At 45.9% G+C, this 8,719-nt stretch overlaps 1 protein-coding gene across 1 annotated transcript in view; it reads right to left on the minus strand.

Annotated features, from left to right (window-relative positions):
* Positions 1–8,719, minus strand: part of LOC119098477 (putative E3 ubiquitin-protein ligase UBR7) — a 20,830-nt gene that overhangs the window by 6,351 nt on the left and 5,760 nt on the right. The gene's annotated exons all lie outside the window — the stretch shown is intronic.

Genomic DNA, 8,719 nt, shown 5'->3' on the forward strand with positions numbered 1-8,719 from the left:
ATCCTGCAATAATTTTTTATTTTGGCAACAGGCAAGGCAAAACATAATTCCCAGGATCACAATAAGTATGATAGAAATTTATTAATGTGCAGAGAAAATGAAAAATGGTATAAGACAGGTGGGCTCTTAAATTCAAACTTCAAAATTATTAAAATGCAGTGCAGCTCAGATGGATTCATAGTGCATGAAGCAGCTCAGAGCCACCCAACATAAAACCTGAAGTGCACATGTGCAGTTTATATACACATAAGGGTGGACACGTTGCTCACTCACCTGCAAGCCCCGAACAGCAAAACATAAAAGTATGAACTGAGACGGCCGCTGCACCTGGCGGTTCTGCGAGTTTCTAGGCCTGGAGATATGCAGATCTTGCTGGGAACCCAGATCGTCTAATCGTCAAGAGAGTAAAGCACAGCCAATGGGACACGCTATAACAAGTAAACATGCACTATTGAACTTCTCAAAGCCATAAAATCAACATAACAATGACTACAACGGCGAATCCACCCACGCGACGAGTTTCTGACCGAATGGTCCGAAAACGGTATTCATGCCGCAAACGCCGCGCATCCAATCCCGCCAAAAATCCCGCTATTCTCAGGCGGTTTTTGTGCTGCCAAACATTTCTCCATGGAAACGCCCTCTAAATGATATTGTTGTCCGAGGGCGTGTCGACTTTGTTGGCCATTGCGCGCCTCCTAGAAACACTGAAATCAAGCAATGTCCCTCATTCACGTCAGTGTCATGCAACAACAATCGCTTCCATGCATGGATGTCTAAATAATGAGCAGTTGACATGGGCGCAGCCAGAGCTTTGGTGGGGGGGGGGGGGGGGGGGGGGGCGCAGGGTGGCAGAGTCCCTGGTAGTAAGAAATCCGAAAGATCGCCGGATATGATCGGTTGTTTATTGAGGACATGTTTTACTTATATACATATACATACACATATTCACACACACACACAACACACACACACACACACACCACACACACACACCACACACACCACACATTATATATATATATATATATATATATATATATATATATATATATATAATTATATCTATATACTATATGTGATATATATATAAGATATAGATATATATATATATATATTATATATATATATATATTATAGCCCGAAGTTTAAAGTAAATAAACTGACAAAACGTGCGATAGGTTACTTAATGGAATAAATGGAAGCCGCTCTTAATTTTAGGATGGCCCTAGCAAACTATTTTAAACCGACAGAACTCAGAAATATTGTCAGAATGTTTTAACTGCACTATACAGAAATGGCTAAGGATCGGCGCATGGTAGATTGAGGATTGAAATGGGGCAACCATTTGTATCAACATGGTGGCCATGCTTGTCTAGACGTCTTCAACATTCGGCCACAATTGATGAACGTTAAAAATTACATAGCGTGGCTTTAAGCATGCGCACTTGCATATCTTAGATACAAAAACCTCGCCGCCAGGCGTTTGCAATCTGACTAAAGCCGTGCAGCGTCGGCCCCGTGGCTTACATTAGGCTGTCGCCAGGAGCGGAGTCAAAGCCTTAGCAAGGGGGGGGGGGGGCCATAGGGTTGACAGAGGGCCCCTGATAATCAAAGGGCCCCCCCCCCCCCCATAATCGCTGGATATGGTCCACTTGTTACTGAGGACATATTTGTTCTCAGATATATTATTGGCAGCCGGAAGACGCCCGACGGTGGATCGTAATGGCCCTACAGCCCTTGACCGGGAACAATATGTGTCCCTAGCGTTCTTCTCGAGGGACGCCTTACACGGAATAAGGGGTCTCATTCGTGTTGAAAAGAGTGAGTCGAATTGAGTTTAAAATTGAACGAGGGTCATCCGATTTCTAACTGGGAACGTTAATTATTTTTTGCATAATCGATTAGTGAAGCAAATTACATCAAAAGATTTGAGCCCGCGCACCCAAAACCTTGGGCGAAGGGCAGCGATGGTCCGGGTGCAGTTTACGTCAAAGTAAACGGCGTTGGCCAGTGCAAGTAGCATCAGGTGGCGTGCGTTTGTGCGTGCGAGAACGACCATCATAAAACAATCGCTTCGAATGTCTGAAAATATATTCTTACCCTTCAAAGATTAGACAAGGTGCATCATTTTTACAACTCTGAGGTTGTACCCTAAACAGATAAACACAGCAACACGAAAGTAGGGACTCTACCTTTATTCTTCCAATTCCACCACCAGCTTCCAGCAATATTACACACTGCTTGCAAACGCCAACTTGTTTTTATCATCAATTTAAAAACGCCCAGACTAGCTTCTAAATGTACGATTTGATGCTCTGGAGCGTTGACGATGCGTCTTTCAGCTGCGTTATCATTTTCGTCCACCCACTAGCCAAATCTTAGCTTTAGCTGCGGGGCTGAGGCTGCAAGGCCTATGGGGACTGCAACGCCTGGCGTCGAAGTTCAAGATTTCAACAAGATTTCCGAGCGCGCATGTTCAAAAACTACGTCGAGTAGTTTCAATAATCGATTCTGGCTTATTGCTGATCATGTCCAAAAAGTTACTAGGCTTTGCTACTATAAATTGTTGGCCCATTTTCATCATATATGTATATATATATATATATATATATATATATATATATATATATATATATATATCAAGGAAATGCGTGCCCTCATTAACACATGGGGCGTGTCCGGTGATTGGGGGGCCTTTTGCTATCAGGGGGTTCTCAACCCCCGTGACCCTGATTACCAAAGCTGTGGCTGCGCGCCTGCCCGCTGGGCCAATTGCAAACGTTTATTTTAGTCGCGCTATGAGAGGTGCGCCCGGGGGTTGTCATGACGACAATGGTTGAAGACCGCAGGAAAGAAGCGTGGTGCTGTTTAAAAAGCGTCAACAACGTACTTTCGACTCGAAACTAATTACATTTATATCCTTGTTATGTCTTGACGGGTGTTGCAATGGTTAGTTTGGCTAATTGGATCAGAGCCCTTTCGACCAGAAATGATCATTTCAGGGTCATGGGATGAAGAAGAATGAATACGGTGAGGCAGGACCTACATACGCTTGGGGGCCGAACCACCGAGACTTAGCCAGGGCAGAGACTCCTCTGCGGGGGTGTGTACGCTGGGTGTCCATTCGGGGGTCCCCCTCCAGAGGCCTCTCGGCCCACTCTTGGCTGACGCATGTAGCCACCAGTGATCATTTGGCTGTATGCATCAGTGGCATGTAGTCAAATGACCTGAAACTGCCCAAATATGTGTACGCTATTCTGGAAATGGTCATTGCGCAATCAATCATGACCAGGGCATTATGCATTTTTGCAAGGCTTGGAGAGCAATTTTCCGATGATATTTCGATATTTATCTCGTTTGCTTGTGAAAGACCATACCTTGATCCTCGGGATTCGAAAATAAAAAGGGTGGCTTTCCGCTTGAAAAGACATCATAAATGCACCGGAGATTCCCGCGTAACGCACCAAGGACTGGGCGCGCGCCGCACCACCGGCTGCCGGCTAGCCGGCTGACTCCCCCCCCCCCCCCCCCCCCCCACACCCTGTGTACTGCCGGGGCCAGGGTAATGGAGCAGGGAAAGGTGGAGGCGTACTGTGAGGATGATGTCTCTTGTTCATGTAGGGCCAACTCTGAAGTCGGACAAACGTCCAGTGATTGAGCCTTGAGCCAGTGCCTGTTGTGCGGCAGGAGCGCGTCGTCGTATTGACGGTGTCTTGCGACATTGAGACGCTCAAATAACCCCAGTTGTGCCGATTCATGTGTAAAACACAAGACCAAAGCAAGGCAAGTTTTTAAAGAGAGTATGAAAAAGACAAAGTATTAAAACCGCTCAACAGTGGTACCTCTCACCCCCAACAGCTACAACGGCCCTCAGCAGATTCTGCCGTCGTCAGCGGTTGCCGTGGCGGCAGCGGTTGCCGTGGCGGCGGGGGTCGCGACGCATGCCGTTGACGAGGACTCGGTATCCACTCAGAGGGTACCAAGAATGGAAGAGAAAAAGTGTATTGCCGTTGCAAAGCGTTGACAGCGTTATGATATATATATATATATATATATATATATGTATGGGTATATATATGTATATATATATATATATATATATATATATACATCTTACTTTTTTGGGTTTTACCAGTGAATCTTTTTGAGCCATGCTGCAAAGGTGGGACACTCCATTTGAGGACAACATCAAACGAACTGGTCAATCATGTCTAGGATCCGAGTAACAACAGTCCTGACACCCCTGCGTTGCAAACGTCGCACCAAAACTTACTAAAAACCTTGGAGGCTTTCCTGGGCACAATAACGCGGAGCCTCTTGCGGCAGCTGGAATGCGAGTTATCCAGCTTACAGCCCCAGGGTCTTTAACTCAATGAAGGGCACAGAATGCTACAAGAGATGTTTTCCTACTCGAAAAAGGAAACACATCTGAGTCATGCCGCGTGTCGTGTTCACAGGGAATCTTGCATGATGCGGGAGCGTGAGGATTGTCCACGTTTAAGATAGCGTGCGATCCTTTTTGAGCGACCGCAATCAATGCGCAAGCAGAGGACATTGTGGATTCGGTCAATGAAACCAGGTTTAGCCGGTGAGTGAGCACCAGCCGCTGTACTTTAACTGACTTTGTTCTGCCAATCAATGAGTTTTGGGCCAACTTGTCATAATTCATGATTGCAGTGAACAGGCATTTGTTTCCAGCCCAGCGTCAGGGTAAATTCTTCGATAACGTTTAAAACGACTGTCCGAGAACGAGATTTTGTTCATTTTAGACGTTTCAGAAAACTACACATTCGTCGTCCAAGACGACGTCCAGCAGTTTCATTAAGATACGCCGCAATGCGTGCTGCATCCTTTCGTGGTTCATTGACCAAGACCTGGACAGACTACGCATACAAGTTATTGCGCGCTGTCAGTTTCTATGAAACGCAACACTATTGCGGCCTATACTTTCTACGGTACGTTTTACCAGAAGTGAGGAACCTTGATTCCAATATTGAAACAGTGTATTAACTTTTAGGGTGGTCAGCCAGGCAGTACAAGAAAGAGGTCCAATTCTCTTTAACGCGCACTTGGGTGGGGGGGGGGGGGGAGAGTCAAAATTGCTCCCCCCCACACGTAGGGTTTTCCAGAATGGTTTTCCGATGGCGCAGCCACGCAAAATTGATAGCTGTAGACACTGAATAGCAGACCATCTGACATCAAACATTTGGATGTGCAAATGTGATGTCGCTGACCTATGGCAGATCAAAGTCAGGCCATGGTTTCAGCGAAGGCAATTTCTAGGGATTCGTTCAATGTGATCCAAAAACAGAGACGAAGCCGAATACCTCTGACATACTTTTTTAGGCAACACAGCGATTGAATGAGCAAATTACATTGACATAGGGTCAGGTATGAAGGTTAAATCTAGGTAAAACCAACCCGTTACTATAGGGATTACTGTATGGAATAGACTCTGGCATGCATTTCAAATTTGTTGATAACAGGAACCGCATTATACACGTTCAATGGACTTCTAAAAGGTCACAATAGGCCACTGGACTAAAATGCCTCGTTGTTCCGCATTAGTTCTTCTAGTTATTCCAGTAGACACTTACCCGACTGCATTGCGGGCATCAGGACATCAATCGCACAAAGCGGAGAGCGCGATAAACTGTCTGCTGACCGGCATCGACAGATATGTGCAGCAACCGGTACAGTCCTACACCAGCTGCCGCCGACATGTACCAAGTCAGCCGAAGGAGCCTTTGAGGCAGAACGATGCTCTACCAAGCAGGGCGTTTGAATCGATATCTGTGGAGCACTTCACGTGGCCAGGCGCATGTACCTGGTACATGTCGGCAATAGGTCGGGCTGGCTTCATGTCGTCTCGTGCCCTTGTAATTCGGTATCAGCGGACACCTCACCCGTGTCCTAGGCTCTGTCCTTTCAGACAGAAGTTCCCGTTCTGCTGAGAGCGGACGGCGGGCCGCAGTTTACATCCTGCGTGGTCCGTCCATTCCTTCGGCGTCGCGCTTAAGCACTTCGCTTCACTAAACTCGCTCTTCCAGTTTTCACTGGAGAGTAGTGAAATAGATAAGTGAGTGATGGGACCGGCTGTTGCACTGACTTTTGTGAGACAGGCTGCTGCGCGGCATCTCACAGGATCGGTGACCTCACTGGCTCTAGCGAGACCAGGAAATGAGCTGACTGCGGTGGTACCGATCAATGCACTGGTACCGGTACTGGTACTGTCAAGGATTATCTGGTGCGGGCGAGGCTCGGCTTCATATTGCTCTGTGATCCTTATTTATGCTGCCAGAACACATGCCAACATCAATAAGACGAGGAGCGTGTACTACGGCATTTACAATGCGGCAGCATACATACAGTGCGCTATTAACAGTAACGACAGCAAGTTGTAATACAAAGCCATTATTCACATTTCCAAAACATGTTGTAATACAAAACATGCGGCTTACACCACAGCGATTATGATTGCGATTACACGTCTGCGGTGCACGTCACGTCCCTTTACCATCACTCACAGTCACCGGATCGCTCACACTTTATCGATATCTGGTACGATATGTTGTCAGGTCGTGCTCTAAAATTTATTCAGTTTTGCTCTGAACAATTTCGGCTCGTTCCTAAGCCACAGAATTCTCAACTCTTTGCGTCCAAGATTTCATCACATTCCTTCAGGTTCAATGTGGTCTGAGCTGCCACTTTTCTAAACTAATTTGGTACAGCTATCAGAATCGTTTTCACAGAGATGGCAACCGATAATTATCTTGCAAGGCACATTCGAACATGAACACGCATGGATGGAATCCGTGCATCGCCCGAAATTGTCCCGCCGGGCGGCTACATAAGTGGAACACATACCATAGCCCAATGAGTTCGAAGCACTTACTGTCAGCGTTTCACCGCTGTTTTTCTAGTGTCCGCTCCCACCAATTTTATGAAAGGTGTAGTTACATCGGTTGGTTTGTCTTGTGACAGTTCTCTGCTGCGAAACGCAGGCGTTCATCAACCGAAATAACTGCTTCATTTCCTTGCGTCGTAGATGTAGTCAAACCATGTACCTCGGCCGCCTAAGCATGTTGGTTAAGTTTAACGTGATGCACTACCAATGTTTGCCGAGCACACTGAGCATAGCTGTTTCCGATCTAGTGACATTAAATATCTATGATTAACACCACGTATATTTAATACCACTAGATAGGAGACGGCTCTGCTCAAAGTGTGCTCGGCAATGACGGCAATCGTTCATAGCACTCAACTTAACCAACGTGTGTAAGTGGCCGAGGTATGGTTCACCATAACATTAGTGACGCAATCCAATGAGCATCTATTTCGGCTGATGGACGCTGACGTTTCACAAAAGAGAACCATCACAAGAGAAAACAGCCGATGCAAATATACGTTTGATTACATTGGTGGAAGCGATGACTGGAAAAGCGGCGTTGACACGGTTATGCTAAGTGCTCACAACTCACTTCACTACGTTTTGTGTTCCGCTTATGTAGCCGCTCAGTGAGACCATTTCGGACGATGCACAGATTGGACCCATGTACGCTTGTGTTCGAATGTGCACTGCGATATGAATAATGATTCTTTCTCAAATATGCGCTCCATTACTTTTGAAAAAATGCCAGTCAGACAACAGTCGACCTAAAAGATTGTGATGGATACATGGAAGCAGATATTTGAAGTTATGTAGCTCAAATAAAACCCGAATTTTTTCAGGGCAAAACTGCGAATTAATTTTGAAGGATGACCTGACAATATATCGTAACGGATAACGATGCATTGTGAGCGATTATGTAATTGTGAGCGATGGTAAAGGAAAGTGACACGCACCGCAGATGCTGTGTAATCGCGAGCATAAGTGGTATGATTTAAACCGTATGTTTTTGTACCACATGTGTTGCCGCAGTATGCGTTAGCAAAGATTTCAATGCATCAATGTATTAATGTATCAATGTTATCAACAGCAGTGCATCGACCGCTACCAGCGCAGCCAGCTCATTTCTTAACGAGTTTCATTTTGAACTGATTGAAAACAGGAGCCGCATTATAAATAATTTTGGACTTCTTAAAGGTCAGAATATGTCACTGACCACAAATAGCTCAGGTAGACATTTGGCTTGAACAGCATACCGTCTGGGGTAATATTTGCCGCGTATTTAAGCACAAAACTCAAAGCAGTCTTGTATAATTTTAGTGCCATGACTTTAAAAAGATCAAAGAAGGTCACTGACCTTCAATGTGCATGTGACTCTCTTTAGAACAGGAATCTAAGTTACGGGGTACTTTGGAGACCAATCTGGACTTTGACCTTGCTTTTTATCTCTTTATTTATCTCTTAGCTGAGGGGGCTCAAATTGACGCTCCACCCGAGCAAAGCGTATTCAACCGGCCACCCGGGCGCGTGTTAACTGCTGGCTCGAGATGGAGCAGGGCGGGGGGGGGGGGGGCAGTTGCCGTCAGCCTGCCCCGTAATCGGCTGTCCTTGCTTTGGGACCAAACGGCAGTCATTAGTGTTCATATAATACGAAGCAGCTTGGCAAGCACTTGGTCAATATTTCTTTGATCCTAAAACCTAGCTTTGCGAGCTGGAGCATAACCAAGATACGGGCCTAGGTCTCCTCTTCAAGCCAGAATTTTTGTTTTTGACCACATTGATGGCTACAAAGCAGAACATAAAACAGTCGGCATGATGCGGGAATGC

Source organism: Pollicipes pollicipes, unplaced genomic scaffold (genome assembly GCF_011947565.3).
Source record: "Pollicipes pollicipes isolate AB1234 unplaced genomic scaffold, Ppol_2.1 Scaffold_2555;HRSCAF=2994_pilon_pilon_pilon, whole genome shotgun sequence".
Classification (NCBI taxonomy): Eukaryota; Metazoa; Arthropoda; class Thecostraca; order Pollicipedomorpha; family Pollicipedidae; genus Pollicipes; species Pollicipes pollicipes.